Source organism: Protomyctophum parallelum (assembly GCF_964188405.1).
Source record: "Protomyctophum parallelum genome assembly, chromosome: 12".
In the NCBI taxonomy this organism is placed as follows: domain Eukaryota; kingdom Metazoa; phylum Chordata; class Actinopteri; order Myctophiformes; family Myctophidae; genus Protomyctophum; species Protomyctophum parallelum.
In genome coordinates, this window is record NC_139712.1 from 9,365,475 (window position 1) to 9,387,689 (window position 22,215).

Below are 22,215 nucleotides of genomic sequence, written 5' to 3' on the forward strand. Positions count from 1 at the left end.
TAATATAAAATAAAATAAAACATCATTGAAGGACAGCCAATAAAATGACGAGTCATACTTACTCATCTCTTTAAGCAGGTAAGTCTTGTTGTGCAGTCTGCCGTTGAACTCCACAGAATACAGCCCGATGTCTTCTACAGTCATGTTGTCGATGACCAGCCGTCCGGTGTGTGTGTCCAGTGTGGTGCGGTCTCTAAACGTCCCGTAGTAATCCAGTTCTTCCGTTCCGAACCATTCTGCTGCCAGGTTGCCAGCTGTAAAAGACCACAGAGCAGTGTTGTTTTCATCGATTGATACTATGACAAAAGATTAATGTCCGTCGACTACCTTTTTCCACTGGTGAAAACTGAATTAAAAACTAAATGAAAACTAAGCTATGACGACTAAAACTAAGACTAAATATATTGACAATTTTGTCAACAAATAAAAACTAGACTAAAATGTTAGGAAGGGACTAGTGGACAAGAGATCTAGTATAAGTAATTTTACAATTAGTTGCATGCTGAACATATTGACAATTTTGTCAACAAATAAAAACTAGACTAAAATGTTAGGAAGGGACTAGTGGACAAGAGATCTAGTATAAGTCATTTTACAATTAGTTGCATGCTGAAAATAGCTGATCTACAAGCGCGTTGTGATCTTGTAGATCAGCTATTTTCAGCAAATGAAATTACGACGGCATCGCGGCCCACCAAAATACATTTTGTTCGACTAAATCAACTGTAGAGTTAGTCGACCAAAATCTTATATTTAGTCGACTAAAATTTGCTGCCAAAAACAACACTGCCACAGACCAAAAGAAGGTTACTGATACTCGCCTCCAGCAGTGTTGTTTTTGACAGCAAATCTGGGATTTTAGTTTTAGTCATAATAGTCTCTTGAATAGTTTATTTAGATTCAGTCACATTTTAGTCACCTGGAATGTTTTAGTGTTAGTCTATAGTTTTAGTCGACTAAATATACAGTTGATTTAGTCGACTAAGATGTGTCTTGATGCCGTCGTAATGGCCGATTTTATACACTCGCTGAAAATAGCCGATCTGCGACGCGTTGTGAGCTTGTAGATCTGCTATTTTCAGCATTGACTTGAGGATCTCTTGTGCACTATAGTCCTACCCTGACATTTTAGTCTAGTTTTTATTTGATTGACGAAATCAGTATATTTATAGTCTTAGTTTTCATTTAGTTTCCATGCAGTTTTTGTCGGGGAAAAAAGGTAGAGAGAGAGAGAGAGAGAGAGAGAGAGAGAGACAGAGGTGACGGTCTCTCGTTCCTGCACCAGTCGTAAACCAATAATTTGAATAAACATATAAAACTTACACACACATAGATGACATCACACGACATACTATCCGTCTCAGACCTACGGGTCCATTTGGTTTCATTTTACGCTCTCAAGATTCACTTCACTGGTTTGGGTTGTGTCTGTGCTGCACTGCAGCAGTGTAGCCCTCTGGTTTGGGTTGTGTCTGTGAGCTGCACTGCAGCAGTGTAGCCCTCTGGTTTGGGTTGTGTCTGTGAGCTGCACTGCAGCAGTGTAGCCCTCTGGTTTGGGTTGTGTCTGTGAGCTGCACTGCAGCAGTGTAGCTCTGGTTTGGGTTGTGTCTGTGAGCTGCACTGCAGCAGTGTAGCTCTCTGGTTTGGGTTGTGTCTGTGAGCTGCACTGCAGCAGTGTAGCTCTCTGGTTTGGGTTGTGTCTGTGCTGCACTGCAGCAGTGTAGCCCTCTGGTTTGGGTTGTGTCTGTGAGCTGCACTGCAGCAGTGTAGCCCTCTGGTTTGGGTTGTGTCTGTGAGCTGCACTGCAGCAGTGTAGCTCTCTGGTTTGGGTTGTGTCTGTGAGCTGCACTGCAGCAGTGTAGCCCTCTGGTTTGGGTTGTGTCTGTGAGCTGCACTGCAGCAGTGTAGCTCTCTGGTTTGGGTTGTGTCTGTGAGCTGCACTGCAGCAGTGTAGCTCTCTGGTTTGGGTTGTGTCTGTGCTGCACTGCAGCAGTGTAGCTCTCTGGTTTGGGTTGTGTCTGTGCTGCACTGCAGCAGTGTAGCTCTCTGGTTTGGGTTGTGTCTTTGAGCTGCACTGCAGCAGTGTAGCTCTCTGGTTTGGGTTGTGTCTTTGAGCTGCACTGCAGCAGTGTAGCCCTCTGGTTTGGGTTGTGTCTGTGCTGCACTGCAGCAGTGTAGCTCTCTGGTTTGGGTTGTGTCTGTGCTGCACTGCAGCAGTGTAGCTCTCTGGTTTGGGTTGTGTCTGTGATCTGCACTGCAGCAGTGTAGCCCTCTGGTTTGGGTTGTGTCTGTGCTGTCTGTGTGTCTGTGCTGTCTGTGTGTCTGTGCGTGTCACCTGCGACACGCTGTGAGCTTGTAGATCGGCTATAATTCTGTGAGCGCGCGCACGTTCCACGCCTGCAGGCCTACCACAGCACCGCGCTAATTAACAAAGCCAAGCTAAATTCATTTCGACGCAGCTTTTCTTTTTTAGAAAGTGGGCGTGTACAAGGTAGCTGTCAGTCAAGCGGCCTGGACTGGCTTTGAAAACGAGAAAGAAAACAGGCAAAGCAAAGCAGTGCGAGCAGACGCACATTTTAAAGTCTAAAATGTAAAATAGCGACTGTAGAGGAGAAATAATTATATATTTAGTAGTTACATCATAACCTATTTACCTATTTGACATGTAAGTCAACGGTAAGCCAATATGAGCCCAGAGCGTAGCATACGGCAGACGAAAGGCGAACGGGCCACAAAAGAAAATAGGAATAATCCTGAATATTCTTATCTGGCCCTGTATCATTGAGGATGCGCTAGGACGTCCACAGACGTCTATGGCTCAGCTCGGTTTGAATCCTTATGACGGCCTGAGGCGTCCTACGTACAGAATGTGTTAACGACGCACAGCCACTCCCCGGATTATTTTTCAAACACAGTTCGCCCTATGGCGATTACAATGCAAATAAAAAATACATGAACCTGTGTATTGGCGCCCTCTACTGAAAGTGACGTCAGACTTCGGTGCTCTATACCTGTAATGGAGTTGGAACAACTAAGGTTCGGGAGGTTTGGCCAAGCAGAAGACAACCCACCTGCCTGCCATCTCCTCCCTTGCCAACCAATACTCCGCCCTTGCCAACCATGCCACCACTCACCCACTTCCAACTAGCCTGGCCACTCCTACGTCGCCCATTACCGTGGGTACTTAAACTCAACCGTCAAAAAGTGCCCTGTGCCAGTTTCTTGTAAACACGCACACCCATACGTTACATGAGATTTAATCGCGCATTATTATCTCATATTAGCATAGATAGCATCCACGCCGACCCATCAACCCAGAATGGCCTCTCACTCTCTGCCCAACATCTACCACTCGGACTACGAGGGTCCACCCACCGGCCCCGTCGCCGGCGCCAGCGAACCCAACGCCGCCGCCGAGCGCAGACCCGGTTCCGACCACCGAGCCAGACCCGCTACTGGTACTCACCACACCGACGCCGATCCCGCCGTCGCCCCGGAGACCCACGAACACCAGCAACGTGACGGATCACGTCCTTCCCGACGAACCACCCCTCGCCACGTCCACCAGCAGAACCTGGTACCAGCCCAGCAGCACCACTCCACCCGCTCTTCTTCCCGTCGCCCCCGCCACCAATCCTCGGACGACGAGGACCTCTTCCAGACACCCCGGGAATTTCGCGAGGTTTCACCTCCATCTCCAGCTCTTCAGCAGAACCGCCACGTCGCCTCCTCGCGCTGCTCCAACGACTCGGCACCGACGATCATGTCGGATTGGACCGTCGTCGGCCTCCAACGAGCACTCACCGCCAAAGGTATTCCATTCACCAGGACCGCCAGGAAACAAAGTTTATTCACTCTTCTCACCACCACCCGCATCGGTCAACACAGCAATAGCAACAGCACCTCAACAACAACAACATCACCAGCCGTCGCAGGTCCGTCGCGCCGACACGACGTCACGCGCCCAGGAGAAGACCAACAGGCGCCTGCTCGGCCGAGAGGCGGCGCTGTTGCGCGGCAGGCAGCTCCGCCACGTCGCGGGACAAGGAAGGCCACCACACAACGTCCCGCAGCCACCGCGACCTTCCAGAGGCAGCTGTTTTCACCAGACATCCACCCTCTCCACCCCCCCCCCCCCTGAAGGAGCTCCAGCCACCTCAGCTCTCTCCACCCCCCACACGGCCAGCGTTTCCATCCACCTCACACCTCCCCATTACTATATCCTCCTGGTTCTTTCCCCCATGCCCAACCCGTTCCTCCCCCCCCCATTTCCAGCAGGCAGCAGCACCCCACCTACACCCCCCCATTCAGTACAATTACCAAGCCCCATCTCCCCTAGGTTTCCCCCCAGCCATCCTAGGTTTTCCCCCAGCAGCACCTAGCGCCCCACACACCAACGTGTCTTCTCTCCCCCCCCACCCAGCGTTCCCCACCGCCCCCCCCCCCTCCTTCTCCCTCTTCACAGCAACGCCAGCACCCATCCCGCCATCCGCCATCGCTCTCAACGCCCCCATGGTCCCCTCACACCTCCGCTCACAGATTTTACAAGGTATGGACATCGATCTCTCTTCCCTCATACGCCCCTCCGCCAGCACAGCCCAACACCGGTCAGTAGATCTCGGAGGAATCGCCATCACCCTCCGAGACCTCTCCCCATCCACTTCCTCCGTCCTCACACCCACAGAGTTCGTCCTAGCATTTTCCATATTCCGAGACATTCTATGCACCTCATTCCCCTCCCGCCGCCAAGAACTGGACGACCACCTTTACATTTGCATGGACCTCTGCACACGGTTCGGAGGCAGCCTGTTTTACGAGTACCACCGTCAGTTCTCCGCCAGGGCCGCCTCCAGACTCCAACACTTCAACACCACCACCTACTGGGGCTCCCTCGAGCTGGAGCTATACTGCAGGATTTTTGCCGGCAAAACCTCTGAAGCATGCAGTCTCTGCAACTGCCCCACCCATCCCACCACCCACTGCACCTCCAGAGCTCCAGAGCCCCGCCCTCACGCCGCACACCAAACCAGCTACGTCCCCCCCCCCTACTGAGCGTCACCACCTCCAGCAAGGTCTTCCCCACTTCCTCCAAGGCCAAAGACATGCGTGGCCGCCCGCTTGTCTTTGTCGGCACCAAAATGCTTGCAATAATTTCAATGAAAGAGGCTGCGACCTGTCAGCATGCCGCCATCTCCACATCTGCACCTTCTGCGGCGGCTCCCACTCCCGTCCCACCTGCACCGACAAGCAGGCCAAACGCCCATCTCCTCAACACCAACCCCCCACACCTTAACCCACAACAGCTCCATCCTCCGCACCGGCTTCAGGCCCCTCACCATGCCACGCTCGAAGCCAAGTTCTCCTGTTCGTTTCTTTTGGGTTTCCCGCATCTCCAACACCTCCCTCAGCCCAATGAGCCCCCTTAACCACCCACTCACCCGACACGCCCAGCACGCACGCCATCGGGTTCGTAACAACAGCGGTTCAGTCGCCATCCGCTCCTGGTTCCATTCCTACCTCCACCTGGTCCCCGCCGACCAGGACTCTCCCCGGAACACTCCTTCGGCTACCCCTCCAGAACTGGAGCCGCGTCACAGCTCCAACAAGGGAGTTCCCGACCACATAACCCAGACTCTCGGCCCGAAGGTCTTCCCAGGCCCGTCACAGCTACGTCTGCTCCAACGCGCCCTCCACGACGCCCACCGTTCCAGGGTCTGGTATACTTAGAATGATACTTTTGGGGTTTCTACTATATCACTCAGGCCCACGCCTCGACCCCTAAGCCAAAGTATCTGGGTCCGCCCCCTCGAACCTCGGGTCCCACTATGTATTCATCTAAGCCTTGGCCGTTCACGTCGTGCGTAATTCTGTGCCTCGCACTATACGCACCCATGGACGACCTTGCTGCTTCCCTATGTATTCCATGCCTGGTCGTTTATACTGCGCGTCCCATGCTTCGCATGCCAGAGCGCACTCATAGACGATCATGCTGCTTCACTACGTATTCCAAGCCTTGGCCGTTCATGTCGTGCGTAATTCTGTGCCTCGCACTATACGCACCCATGGACGACCATGCTGCCTCACTAAGTATTCCAAGCCTTGGCCGTTTATACTGCTCCCCCATGCTTCGCATGAGGAGCACTCATAGACGACCATGCTGCTTCACTACGTATGCTGCTTCACTACGTATTCCAAGCTTGGCCGTTCGTGTCGTGCGTAATTCTGTGCCTCGCACTATACGCACCCATGGACGACCTTGCTGCCATGCATGGCCGTATATACTGCGCGTCCCATGCTTCGCATGCCAGAGCGCACTCATAGACGACCATGCTGGCCCACCATGTTGTATGCAATGGATGTTTATGTTGTACAACCATACCCCGCTTTCTTACTTCATGCAATGGCATTCGTGACAGCAATGACCATTCTCCACCCTCGTTCAATAAACCATCTTAAAGGGTTCCCATGTCTGATGTTTGGTCTTTCCTAGTGAAATGGAGTTGGAACAACTAAGGTTCGGGAGGTTTGGCCAAGCAGAAGACAACCCACCTGCCTGCCATCTCCTCCCTTGCCAACCAATACTCCGCCCTTGCCAACCATGCCACCACTCACCCACTTCCAACTAGCCTGGCCACTCCTACGTCGCCCATTACCGTGGGTACTTAAACTCAACCGTCAAAAAGTGCCCTGTGCCAGTTTCTTGTAACCCACCCTCCCTCCCTTCTCCATACTCGCAGGTTCCAGAAAGGGGTTTCTACTATATCACTCAGGCCCACGCCTCGACCCCTAAGCCAAAGTATCTGGGTCCGCCCCCTCGAACCTCGGGTCCCACTATGTATTCATCTAAGCCTTGGCCGTTCACGTCGTGCGTAATTCTGTGCCTCGCACTATACGCACCCATGGACGACCTTGCTGCTTCCCTATGTATTCCATGCCTGGTCGTTTATACTGCGCGTCCCATGCTTCGCATGCCAGAGCGCACTCATAGACGATCATGCTGCTTCACTACGTATTCCAAGCCTTGGCCGTTCATGTCGTGCGTAATTCTGTGCCTCGCACTATACGCACCCATGGACGACCATGCTGCCTCACTAAGTATTCCAAGCCTTGGCCGTTTATACTGCTCCCCCATGCTTCGCATGAGGAGCACTCATAGACGACCATGCTGCTTCACTACGTATGCTGCTTCACTACGTATTCCAAGCTTGGCCGTTCGTGTCGTGCGTAATTCTGTGCCTCGCACTATACGCACCCATGGACGACCTTGCTGCCATGCATGGCCGTATATACTGCGCGTCCCATGCTTCGCATGCCAGAGCGCACTCATAGACGACCATGCTGGCCCACCATGTTGTATGCAATGGATGTTTATGTTGTACAACCATACCCCGCTTTCTTACTTCATGCAATGGCATTCGTGACAGCAATGACCATTCTCCACCCTCGTTCAATAAACCATCTTAAAGGGTTCCCATGTCTGATGTTTGGTCTTTCCTAGTGAATATTCTTTCAGAGTGAACGTTTTAAACTCAAATCTTTGCAACTGTGAGGTCCCAATATTTTCAGATGGGGGTCGGCGGCCAATTACATATATCTTTGGGAGTCCTTGACATGAAATTGTTTGAGAATGACTGACATAGAAACATAGAAATGTTTTCAGAAAACTTAGAAGACATTTGTAGATTCGTCCTCAGGTCTAAATGGGTAACCGTTAAGGCATGTTTTTGTTTGCAACGGTTGGATTTCATGTCCAACGCAATTCTGTTGTCCTACGATGGCTTTACTTGAATTGTATTCAAGTTCAAGCTTATTTTGTTCAACTGTTTGTTTAAAGACTATTGTATTCTGTGTCATTTTGTAGTTTTCACGCTGCTTCACCAACTATAAAGAGCGTCGGTTTGAAACTCGATACCGTATCATCACCAGTCCACATACCGTGCCAGGGTGCGGATACACCGGGTGCGTGCCGCCACATGATCTGGTGGATGGCTTCAGGAACGGAGCGGTAGTCTGGGAACAGTTCCACGCGGATGCCTCTGTCTCGTGGTGGAAGGTAAGTCACCTCATGGGCTGTGGAGAGAAACGCATGGCAGTCAAGTTGAACAGTTAAGGTATAGTGGAATGTAAAGGCCTTATTCATACTTGTTTTCGGTGAAGAGCTGACCACCGAAAACTACAACATGACGTCACTGAGCCGCGGTGGTAAGAGACTCACCGCTCACCCCAAACACATCTCTCTGTTTTTACTAAAACTACAACATGACGTCACTGAGCCGCGGTGGTAAGAGACTCACCTCTCACCCCAAACACATCTCTCTGTTCTTACTAAAACTACAACATGACGTCACTGAGCCGCGGTGGTAAGAGACTCACCTCTCACCCCAAACACATCTCTCTGTTTTTACTAAAACTACAACATGACGTCACTGAGCCGCGGTGGTAAGAGACTCACCTCTCACCCCAAACACATCTCTCTGTTTTTACTAAAACTACAACATGACGTCACTGAGCCGCGGTGGTAAGAGACTCACCGCTCACCCCAAACACACCTCTCTGTTTTTACTAAAACTACAACATGACGTCACTGAGCCGCGGTGGTAAGAGACTCACCTCTCACCCAAACACACCTCTCTGTTTTTACTAAAACTACAACATGACGTCACTGAGCCGCGGTGGTAAGAGACTCACCTCTCACCCCAAACACATCTCTCTGTTTTTACTAAAACTACAACATGACGTCACTGAGCCCAAACACATCTCTGTTTTTACTAAAACTACAACATGACGTCACTGAGCCGCGGTGGTAAGAGACTCACCTCTCACCCCAAACACATCTCTCTGTTCTTACTAAAACTACAACATGACGTCACTGAGCCGCGGTGGTAAGAGACTCACCTCTCACCCCAAACACATCTCTCTGTTTTTACTAAAACTACAACATGACGTCACTGAGCCGCGGTGGTAAGAGACTCACCTCTCACCCCAAACACATCTCTCTGTTTTTACTAAAACTACAACATGACGTCACTGAGCCGCGGTGGTAAGAGACTCACCGCTCACCCCAAACACACCTCTCTGTTTTTACTAAAACTACAACATGACGTCACTGAGCCGCGGTGGTAAGAGACTCACCGCTCACCCAAACACACCTCTCTGTTTTTACTAAAACTACAACATGACGTCACTGAGCCGCGGTGGTAAGAGACTCACCGCTCACCCCAAACACATCTCTCTGTTTTTACTAAAACTACAACATGACGTCACTGAGCCGCGGTGGTAAGAGACTCACCGCTCACCCCAAACACACCTCTCTGTTTTTACTAAAACTACAACATGACGTCACTGAGCCGCGGTGGTAAGAGACTCACCGCTCACCCAAACACACCTCTCTGTTTTTACTAAAACTACAACATGACGTCACTGAGCCGCGGTGGTAAGAGGACTCACCTCTCACCCCAAACACATCTCTCTGTTTTTACTAAAACTACAACATGACGTCACTGAGCCCAAACACATCTCTGTTTTTACTAAAACTACAACATGACGTCACTGAGCCGCGGTGGTAAGAGACTCACCTCTCACCCCAAACACATATCTCTGTTTTTACTAAAACTACAACATGATGTCACTGAGCCGCGGTGGTAAGAGACTCACCTCTCACCCCAAACACATCTCTCTGTTTTTACTAAAACTACAACATGACGTCACTGAGCCGCGGTGGTAAGAGACTCAACGCTCACCCAAACACATCTCTCTGTTTTTACTAAAACTACAACATGACGTCACTGAGCCGTGGTGGTAAGAGACTCACCTCTCACCCCAAACACATCTCTCTGTTTTTACTAAAACTACAACATGACGTCACTGAGCCGCGGTGGTAAGAGACTCACCGCTCACCCCAAACACATCTCTCTGTTTTTACTAAAACTACAACATGACGTCACTGAGCCGCGGTGGTAAGAGACTCACCGCTCACCCAAACACAAAAATGCAGACTATATGAATAACGCTTAAGACAGCCCTCCCCCTATATCCACAAGGAGGATCAGTGTACCAAAGCATTATGGCATGACACTTAAAGGTATATTCAGTGATTTCACTCAAAAAACCTTAGGTTTCGTTTTTGGCTGTGGGACCCAGCCTTTCGTCCAATCAGGATAGAGAGTCAAAAACGAAACCTAAGGTTTTTTGACCCCCAGGGGTTAACTGGGGACAGGGAGGAACTCCTTAAATGGCCAGCACACTCTATAGTAGGGAGGATTATCACAACAAAACAAAAAAATAAGTGATATTTGAATTAAGTGAAATCACTGAATATACCTTTAAATATAGAATCAACCAAAAATCTATCATGAACACACTTTTACAGGGCTTTAACTAGTTGACTATTCAACTAGTCGACTAGTAAATCCACTAGTTGATCATGCTGGTACTAGTTGACTAGTTTATAAGAAGAAAGACTTCTTCTTCAAAAACTGTCAGGATTTAAGAAGACATTTTGTAGAATCGCAGAGCTGCCAACCTGCACACACTTTGTGTACCAACCACGCAATTCTAGGCGTATAGACACCTATAATTGCGTGGTTGGTACACAAAATGTGTGCAGGTTGGCAGCTCTGGAATCGTCCTCAGGTCCAAATGGGTTATATAAATGTATTGATAATACTCATCTCTTTAACCAGGTAAGTGTTGTAGTGAGTCATACTTACTCATCCCTTTAAGCAGGTAAGTATTGTAGTGAGTCATACTTACTCATCTCTTTAAGCAGGTCAGTATTGTAGTGAGTCATACTTACTCATCTCTTTAAGCAGGAAAGTCTTGTTGTGACGTCTTTCGTTGAACTCCACAGAATACAGCCCGATGTCTTCTACGGTCATGTTGTCGATGACCAGCCGTCCGGTGTGTGTGTCCAGTGTGGCGCGGTCTCTGAACGTCCCGTAGTATTCCAGGTCTTCCGTTCCGGGTCTACCATCCCATTCTACTGCAATGTTGGCTGTAAAAGACCACAGAGCAGTGTTGTTTACCATCCCATTCTGCTGCCATGTTGGCTGTAAAAGACCACAGAGCAGTGTTGTTTACCAAACCATTCTGCTGCCATGTTGGCTGTAAAAGACCACAGAGCAGTGTTGTTTACCAAACCATTCTGCTGCCATGTTGGCTGTAAAAGACCACAGAGCAGTGTTGTTTACCAAACCATTCTGCTGCCATGTTGGCTGTAAAAGACCACAGAGCAGTGTTGTTTACCAAACCATTCTGCTGCCATGTTGGCTGTAAAAGACGGGAGGCGTACTATCATCCGACAGAGCATTGCTCCGAAGGAGCAATGCTCCGAGGTGCGCTGCGGGTCGGGAGAGGGTTGCGGTTAGGTTTAGGTGTCTGCCCCGGGGGAGGTTAGGGTTAGGGTGAGGGAGGAGGTAGGTTGTCGTTCGGACCAATGCTCCGTCGGACAAAAGGCATGCACTCGTAAAAGACCACAGAGCAGTGTTGTTTACCATTCCATTCTGCTGCCATGTTGGCTGTAAAAGACCACAGAGCAGTGTTGTTTACCATTCCATTCTGCTGCCATGTTGGCTGTAAAAGACCACAGAGCAGTGTTGTTTACCAAACCATTCTGCTGCCATGTTGGCTGTAAAAGACCACAGAGCAGTGTTGTTTACCAAACCATTCTGCTGCCTTGTTGGCTGTAAAAGACCACAGAGCAGTGTTGTTTACCATTCCATTTTGCTGCCATGTTGGCTGTAAAAGACCACAGAGCAGTGTTGTTTACCAAACCATTCTGCTGCCATGTTGGCTGTAAAAGACCACAGAGCAGTGTTGTTTACCAAACCATTCTGCTGCCATGTTGGCTGTAAAAGACCACAGAGCAGTGTTGTTTACCAAACCATTCTGCTGCCATGTTGGCTGTAAAAGACCACAGAGCAGTGTTGTTTACCAAACCATTCTGCTGCCATGTTGGCTGTAAAAGACCACAGAGCAGTGTTGTTTACCAAACCATTCTGCTGCCATGTTGGCTGTAAAAGACCACAGAGCAGTGTGTCGACAACCTTTTTGCACTGGCGAAAACGGAATTAAAAACTAAATGAAAACTAAGCTATGACGACTAAAACTAAGACTAAATATATTGACAATTTCGTCAACAAATAAAAACCAGACTAAAATGTTAGGAAGGGACTAGTGGACAAGAGATCCAGTATAAGTCATTTTACAATTAGTTGCATGCTGAAAATATCTGATCTACAAGATCACAACGCGTCGCGTTGCGATGCGTTGTGATAGATCAGCTATTTTCAGCGAGAGAGAAAAAACTGTCATTACGACGGCATCAAGGCCCACCAAAATACATTTTGTTCGAAATCGTATGATATTTAGTCGACTAAAACTAGACTAAAACATTCGTCGTAATGGCCGATTGTATACACTCGCTGAAAATAGCCGATCTGCGACGTGTTGTGAGCTTGTAGATCTTCTATTTTCAGCATGCAACCAAGTGTAAAATGACTTATACTGGATCTCTTGTCCACTAGTCCCTTCCTAACATTTTAGTCTAGAAATTGTCAGTATATTTAGTCTTAGTTTTAGTTATCATAGCTTAGTTTTCATTTAGTTTCCATGTAGTTTTTATCAGGGAAAAAAGGTAGAGAGAGAGAGAGAGAGAGAGAGAGAGAGAGGTGACGGTCTCTCGTTCCTGCACCAGTCGTAAACCAATAATTTGAATGAACATATAAAACTTACACACACATAGATGACATCACACGACATACTATCCGTCTACGGGTCCATTTGGTTTCATTTTACGCTCTCAAGATTCACTTCACTGGTTTGGGTTGTGTCTGTGCTGCACTGCAGCAGTGTAGCTCTCTGGTTTGGGTTGTGTCTGTGCTGCACTGCAGCAGTGTAGCCCTCTGGTTTGGGTTGTGTCTGTGCTGCACTGCAGCAGTGTAGCTCTCTGGTTTGGGTTGTGTCTGTGAACTGCACTGCAGCAGTGTAGCTCTCTGGTTTGGGTTGTGTCTGTGAACTGCACTGCAGCAGTGTAGCTCTCTGGTTTGGGTTGTGTCTGTGCTGCACTGCAGCAGTGTAGCTCTCTGGTTTGGGTTGTGTCTGTGCTGCACTGCAGCAGTGTAGCTCTCTGGTTTGGGTTGTGTCTGTGCTGCACTGCAGCAGTGTAGCTCTCTGGTCGAAATGAAAGAACATCATGTTGTCATTTTAGTTTCCATTGTGTAAACTTCCGACTTTGTTGCGCGGCGGTGGTACCGCACAATCATAACAGCCGCTCTACAAGCTCACAGCGGGTCGCCTGCGACCAGGGCTCGACAGTGCGACTAGGTACTGGTATAGCTAGTGCTAGGTATAGCGCATATTCTACTAAAAATAGCACCGTGCGAGTTGTAAATTCCAGACCGGCCTGGACTGGACCGGCCGTTCGGGAGTTGTCCCGAATTTCCCAATGGCCGCCGAGACGTCTCTGGTCGCAGTTCTATACCTGCATTTATATTCTGTAGTACGGCGGTGTCGTTCGCCAAAAAGAGCAGATCTTCAAGCTAACAGCGTGTCAAGGCTCAATGCGGCGTTCATTTGCACGTTATTTGCAACGTTTGTTTGTAATGTTCAAAGTTCAAACGTAACTTACTTTTAACCGAACGCGGGTGAAACCGCGTGCAGCTGTGCACGCACGCGCGCGCGCACACACACACACACACACACACACACACACACGGAGTGGACGGATTGATGTTGATCAAAAACAACCCTTATTGCTTAGCGTTTGCTTACAAAAGCGTGTGCGCAGCATAAATGATAATACGAATGACCGAACTGGCTGGATTCTTCATATCAGTCAGTCAGTGGTCATTGTGTGACCTGCATAATGAGCAACGAAAAAAAGGCAAAGATCTGTCCCTCTTCCACCACGCCGAGTCACCGAGGTTTAGTTTGTCCGACCTCCTGCACATAGCAGACTATAGTTTAGATTAGAACATCGGACATATCAGCTACAGTAGACTACTGATTTAGTTCTGTCTGAGCTGAAGCAGACTATAGTTTAGATTAGTACATCGGACATATCAGCTACAGTAGACTACTGATTTAGTTCTGTCTGAACTGAAGCAGACTATAGTTTAGATTAGAACATCGGACATATCAGCTACAGTAGACTACTGATTTAGTACTGTCTGAACTGAAGCAGTCAAAGCCAAGGAGAATGTTACAATACTAATTCACCATCGAGCAGCCTCTGCACTGAGTGTCACACTAACGTGATAGAACAGCAGGATAAAAACGGATAGCCTGTCTATCCATCCATGAGCAACATATTATCCATCTATCTAGCTCTGGTCCATAGTGCGTATTAGAGGTATGGAACAGAGCTACCATCTATCTATCTATCTATCTATCTATCTATCTATCTATCTACAAAGTATTAGCATAAAACAAATTGATTATATAGATTATATGAAAACATAATTTCTCTGTTGATTGTCAATGGCTCATTTTGAGATGTGTGGGGACAAAAGCTGTATATAGGAGAGGCTAGCGCCCCTCAAAAAACACAATTTTTCATCGTGCTCCTAAAATAATTTGTGTGCTACTAGATTTTTCAACTTACGAGCACACGTGCTACTTGGAAAGATGTTAAGCGTCGAGCCCTGCCTGCGTCATGCTGTGAGCTTGTAGATCAGCTATAATTCTGTGAGCGTGCTCCATGCCTGCAGGCCTACCACAGCACTGCGCTAATTAACCCATCCTGGGTGGGAACCCCTTTTGGTGTTTTAAGCAATATTTAACTATTGAAAAATAGCAGGTAGAAGGCCAGGTCTGCTATTTTTGAAACATTATGAAAATGTGGCACAGATCTTTGAATATTATATTCTTTCAGAGTGAACATTTTTAACTCAAATCTTTGCTTCTGGGGGGGGGGGGGGGGGTAGAACAACAGAACAAGCTGATGGTTTCAGGAGTAGAGACAGGAGAGCAGGTAGAACAACAGAACAAGCTGATGGTTTCAGGAGTAGAGACTAGCGGAGTAGGTAGCGGAATGCTGTTTTTCCCTCCTTTTCTGGAGTGACCCGCCCCACCCGCCGCGCGATAATTACGCTAAAAACCTTGTCCCGTCCGCCCGTCCGTCCCGCGGGCCAACCCGCGGGACCTGCGGGCAACGGACCGTCCCACGCATCACTTCTGGGTACACAAGGTTACATCTTCACCTGCTATAACCCACAGCAACCCCCCCAAGACAGTCCGTTGCTGCCCTCTGCAGGCCTGTGCTGCACTGGCAGTTAGCCAACATCAATATATCACAAATACCATGCTACAGTTAATGCAACGCATGTTCTGCCTTCCTCAACCCATTCTGGGCAGGCATTATGTTATACTTTAGCTGTTGAAAAATAGATCTACAAGCTCGTAGCGCAGCACTGAGTGCTGCACTACGAGCTTGTAGGTCTGCTATTTTTGAAAAATCAAGAAAATATGGCACATATCTTTGAATACACCTGTATATTCTTTCAGAGTGAATGTTTTTACCTCAAATCTTTGCTTCTGTGAGGTCCCAATATTTTCAAATGGGAGTCGGCGGCCAATTACATATATTTTTGGGAGTCCTTGACATGGAATTGTTTGAGAATGACTGACATAGAAACATAGAAATGTTTTCAGAAAACTTAGAAGACATTTGTAGATTCGTCCTCAGGTCTAAATGGGTAACCGTTAAGGCATGTTTTTGTTTGCAACGGTTGGATTTCATGTCCAACGCAATTCTGTTGTCCTACGATGGCTTTACTTGAATACAATTCAAGTTGAAGCTTATTTTGTTCAACTGTTTGTTTAAAGACCATTGTATGTTGTGTTATTTTGTACTTTTCACACTGCTTCACCAACTATAAAGAGCGTCGGTTTGAAACTCGATACCGTGTCATCACCAGTCCACATACCGTGCCAGGGTGCGGAAGCATCGGGTGCGTGCTGCCACAGGATCTGGTCGATGGCTTCAGGAACGGAGCGGTAGTCTGGGAACAGTTCCACGCGGATGCCTCCGTCTCGTGGTGGAAGGTAAATCACCTCATGAGCTGTGGAGAGAAACGCATGGCAGTCAAGTTGAACAGTTAAAGTGTAGTGGAATGTAAAGGCCTTATTCATACTCGTTTTGGGTGAAGAGCTGACCACCGGAAACTACAACATGACGTCACTGAGCCGCGGTGGTAAGAGACTCACCGCTCACCCCAAACACATCTCTCTGTTTTTACTAAAACTACAACATGACGTCACTGAGCCGCGGTGGTAAGAGACTCACCGCTCACCCCAAACCCACATCTCTGTTTTTACTAAAACTACAACATGACGTCACTGAGCCGCGGTGGTAAGAGACTCACCGCTCACCCCAAACACATCTCTCTGTTTTTACTAAAACTACAACATGACGTCACTGAGCCGCGGTAGTAAGAGACTCACCGCTCACCCCAAACACATCTCTCTGTTTTTACTAAAACTACAACATGACGTCACTGAGCCGCGGTGGTAAGAGACTCACCGCTCACCCCAAACACATCTCTCTGTTTTTACTAAAACTACAACATGACGTCACTGAGCCGCGGTGGTAAGAGACTCACCGATCACCCAAACACATCTCTGTTTTTACTACGGCCAACAAAAGACATCACTCTTCCACAGTGGATGAAGCGCAGTGATGCCTGATTTATTCTTCGTCGTACAATGTGTTCCGTGCTGAAAATAGCTGATATACAAGCTCACAACACGTCGCGTCCGGACACGTTGTGAGCTTGTAGATCAGCCACCCTCAGCATGCTGAGATGCAGGCTCTGAGAACATTCAGAAACTTTTGCCTTCACAATAAAAGTGTGCCCATATAGAGAAGGAAAATAATTAAGAATCTGGTGGCATTTCACATTGCAAAAGAGCATTTTTTGTAAAATCATGAAAAAAATATAAGGAATTAATTTGGATAATGTTAATGGAGATATTGTAAACGTTGTCACTTTATTAATCCCAAAGGACTTCATTTGGCATAAAGTCTGCGGCCCATGGCTATGGGCTGTGCCAATAATAATTTTAAAAAGCAAAAAAAGAACGAAAAAAGAACTATAATAGTTTCAAACGATGAACTTCGAATGATGAACTATGAACGGAACTAGTTCATTTTCAAATTTTTGAACTGTGAACTGAACTAGTTCCTAAAAAAAATAACTTTAATGTGCGATTAACGCACTGTGAAGTTTGACAGAATGGTTGAGAGACGCATGCATGTGAATCCAGGCAGTCAGTGAGCCCCGCCTCTCTCCCCCTCTCTCTCTCTCTCTCCCAGTGAGTCTACACAATTAGAAAACTTAGAAAACATGTTATTTTGATCAACATGGCCTGTTATCTCTCGTAATGGTACCATTGGCCAACATCAATACAGTTCTTTAGTTTGGGTCTGGAAGGCTAAATGTCATCAAATGGTGGTCCGTGGCTCAAATGCAGAATAAATAATGGGCCTTGATATGAAAAATCTTGAAAACCACTGATTTAAGGTATATTTAGAACGTATACAAAATATGTGATTAATTTGTGATTAATCACAGTTAACTATGGACAATCATGCGATTAATCGGATTAAATATTTTAATCGATTGACAGCCCTAATATATATATATATATATATATATATATATATATATATACACACAACAAAAACCACACCTGTGTGAAGTGAGGGGTGCTAATATATTAAAGTCTAACTCATGTTGATTAGGTAATGGTGTAAGGGTGATTATGATGTCTATTGCTCAGACACTATGACATAAAATTGTCAATGAGAATTTAATATTTTTGTAGGAGGGACATCTACACTATTAGCTGAATAATAGGAGGGCATATATAGGGGTGCATTTCATTTAGAAAAAAATGCCTTATGTGCCAAAACATTTTATTTCAATGTATTCTATTGTTAATTTAATTAAAAAAACGTATTTTGAAGTTTTTAAAATGTATTTTTTATGTTTTCATTGATTACTAAACATCGGTCCAAAACATCGGCATCGGTCGGGCTCTAATCAAAAGGACCACTTCACCACTTTTCAACCTATCTTCATATAATAGGTCCTCACTAATAATCATGAAAAAAATGGCGAAACTTTTTTTCTACTCTGTCTGTGTCTCATAGGAGGGGCTGTGGGCAGTTCAGAAACCGTCTTCCAGTGACATCATCGATGGGGAATACAAGCTAATAGAAACTGCAGGCTTTCTAGTCCTGAAAAGTTGCAATGTGAATATGGAAGCCATCGTTCTCACGATAATGAAAATCTAAATATTTTTGTAAAACAATCTTGTTTAAAAAAAATCTGCCTAATGATGATGTCACTGTAGGACAGTTTTCTAAACTGCCCACAGCCCTCCTATGAGACACAGACAGAGTAGAAAAAAATCGTGCCATTTTATCATGATTATTAGTGAGGACCTATTATATGAAGATAGGTTGAAAAGTGGTGAAGTGGTCCTTTAAGCCAGTGTTTCCCCAACCATACATATATATACCGTATATTACCAAATAGTAGCCCGGGCTGTTAAAATGCAAAATCGATTCGGCCATAGGCTGTTATTTATTTTTGCACCGGCCTGCACAAGGCCATTATTTGGTTTCAGTATAAACATACAGTAACATACAGTAACATGTAGTGCAAATATTGTCTGGAACTGGTATTACCGTAATAATAAAAAATTTAAACAAAGCTACAGTACATGCAGTAAAGCGTTTATGCAAATATACTGTACAAAACATATAATAATACAGGGTTAATTCCTATACCGCCATGACATTCAGTGAATTATTTTTCATTTTAAAATACAGGCCTGAAGAAGGTCAGTAGACCGAAAGCTTGCTAAATAAATACATTGATTGTGCAGCAGATCTGAGTGTGTGGAGCTTGCCTTTATGTTTTCTCAAAATACAGGCCTAGAAAAGCTAATTTGGAATTAAAATGTTCAGATATCATTTAATAAATAACAACCTAACAACATAGTGTTAGTTACTTTTTTACATCTGTTCTTTTTTCCATGTTGTCTTGCTTGGGGGATACAATATCCTCATTAATGCATATAGGCCTGGAAATGTTGTAGAATATGAATTGTTAAAAAACATATTGTGGGAAATAAACTTGTGGGACTGTAGCAATCTCAATGCTATAATTTAGTGCAACAATATTGTACTATTATTGTAATATTGTAATATTGCTATTTCTTTGCACACCGGCCACGGCTTTTTGCACCGGTCTGCACCGGGCCATCATTTGGGGCGCGTTCGGAAATACCACACCGGAGCACACTCGCCTATTATATTAGTTTGCATTGCACAGTGCGCTCAGTGCGCCATTTCCGAACGCGCCCATAGTTACATACAGTTCCATGCAGTCATCTTTTTTTAGTATGGTAAGCAATAAACATTGCAGGCAATGCATTTTGATTTAATTGTAAGAGGGAGCGTATCAACACACAGGTGTAACCACTACATGTTCTGATTGAGCATGGGGAAGCAGCGGACAAACACATGATTTCATTATAAACTGTAGGCCTACGTACCGGTAGATTTTCACCCAATGAAAATTTACACTTCACGGATTATAGGCCATTTGGAATTAGAACAATCGGTTGAAGAATGCCCGAGTACAGCACGATTTAAATATCAACTTTTTCGTTGCGCTGAGGACTTGTTGCGCCGAGGTGTTTTATAGTAGGCCTACTATACTTGTGAGGACCTGGCTGGCGCACGCCGCGCACCGAAAAGGGTTCTTTTTTCTCCTTCTCTGCAAGCTCACAAAGCGCTGTCATGCAACACTTGGAGCTTGTAGATAGTGATACACGGATGACAATAAGCATTACACAGAATATACACCACTTTTCATTAAAAAGTGGGCCGTTATATGGAGGAGGGCGGTTATTTGATGGAGGCGAATATTACGCAAAATGGTGTCGGAACCTGGGCCGTTATTTGTAATATACGGTATATATATATATATATATATATATATATATATATATATATATATATATATATATATATATATATATATATATATATATATATATATACCCAAGCGTTTAGGTTATAAACAGTTTTAAACACTTTTAAAACTATTTGTAACACTTTTTAAACGTGTCACAGTGTTTAGATTATAAACAGAAGAACATGTTTAATCGCCAGTAACACTTTTTAAACACATAAACGTGTTTAGTTTTTACAATCAAAGTCAGTCATATTAAAGGTGTTTAGAATTTGAACACTTAGGTGTTCTCGTGAGGTGTTTGAGTGAACTCGTGTTCTACTGTATTTTATGACCATTCATTAATAAACATTAGGCATTTTATTATTACACACATGGTGTTTAGGTTTAAACGCGTCACATGTTCCAGGGATTTACAGTGCAGCTGCTACAATGTATTTTAAACCCTACAGGGCTACAACGTATTTGTTCTCATATACACAATATGGCAAGTTTTATATATTTAACAAAAATATTTTTAAATATTTATATATTTTATTTCCTGGCCTATACCAATGCGAATACAATTGCTTTAAATTGCTTTCATCGCGCCACGCACGATCAACACAGTTTGAGTACATGCAGTGCACATTGCACACACAGAAAGTCACTTTCTGACTGTGTGTGTGTGTGTGTGTGTGTGTGTGTGTGTGTGTGTGTGTGTGTGTGTGTGTGTGTGTGTGTGTGTGTGTGTGTGTGTGTGTGTGTGTGTGTGCGCGCGCCCGTGCAGGCGGTCGCAATCTGGACACGCTGAATCACACATGTTTAACATAACCGTAACATTTACGGTGTGACACATTGACAACAGCCAATGTTATTCTGAAACATGAAGGACCTGGCTGGTCCTGGGTCAGTGGCGCCTGGCTACTCTGCTTCTCTCTTGTGTCGTTACTTATGGACATATGCAGTGGACTGAGCTGGTCCTGGGTCAGTGGCGCCTGGCTACTCTGCATCTCTCTTGTGTGTCTCTTATGGACATGCAGTGGACTGAGCTGGTCCTGGGTCAGTGGCACCTGGCTACTCTGCTTCTCTCTCGTGTTCGTTACTTATGGACATGCAGTGGACTGAGCGGAACTTTAATTGTAACACAGCCGTGGCTGATGGGCTTGTAGATCAGCTTAAAAGACAACAGCAAAAGGCAGGCTGGAACGCGCAGAGGTATTGCGGTGTTTTTTTTTGTATACAGTCCGCCTACGTGCCAGGACAGGAGATGTCCCCATGTAAACAAAACCATACATTAACATGTCTATGGCCGAGGGTCGTTAGACTGCTGGGGATGGGCAGACCAGTACTAGGCTATTGCTATGGGGTTAATACTTTTCTTCCTGTTTCAGAGGCTACTTTTTGTTCAAATCAAACGGCACACCACCTGGGCTTAAAGACACTGCAAGTAAATGCCTGGGATTTACTTCGAGTTGAAAGTGCAAAATGTACTTGATATAGTTAGGCTGTCCAAAAGTATAACATTATTCTATTGTTCAGTCGCGTGACTGGACGCCGGGGCTGCGCCATGACACTCTCCCCCCCCCCCCTTTTTTAACTCAAGTAAAAGTTGTCTATAGCAGTATCACAATGTAATATGCTCTACAAGTGGTTAAGTTTCAGAGTAAATACGCAAATTAACAGTAGCCTTAGGACGGTTCCAACCCAACTAACGGTAGTTTTAAGTAGTACAACGTAACAGTAGCCTAGTCTAGTAATAATTAATTATTACTAATAATTGTAGCGAAAGTATATCATATTTGCATGTGAAATGTAGAGGTAATATTAAACGATTTAAGTGTCATGATGTGTCCCTCAAAATATAGCAGGCCTAGGCATTTTTTTTACTGGTAGGCCTACCACGGAACGTGAAGCGCACGCACGCGCGTGCATGTGCGCATCCAAATCGCGACCAAATAAACAAATACACTTTAGAAACGAGACCAAATAAACAACTACACTTTAGAAACGAGACCAAATAAACAACTACACTTTAGAAACAAGACCAAATCTACACTTTAGAAACAAGACCAAATAAACAACTACACTTTAGAAACAAGACCAAATAAACAACTATAGGCTACACTTTAGAAACAAGACCAAATAAACAACTACACTTTAGAAACAAGACCAAATAAACAACTACACTTTAGAAACAAGACCAAATAAACAACTACACTTTAGAAACAAGACCAAATAAACAACT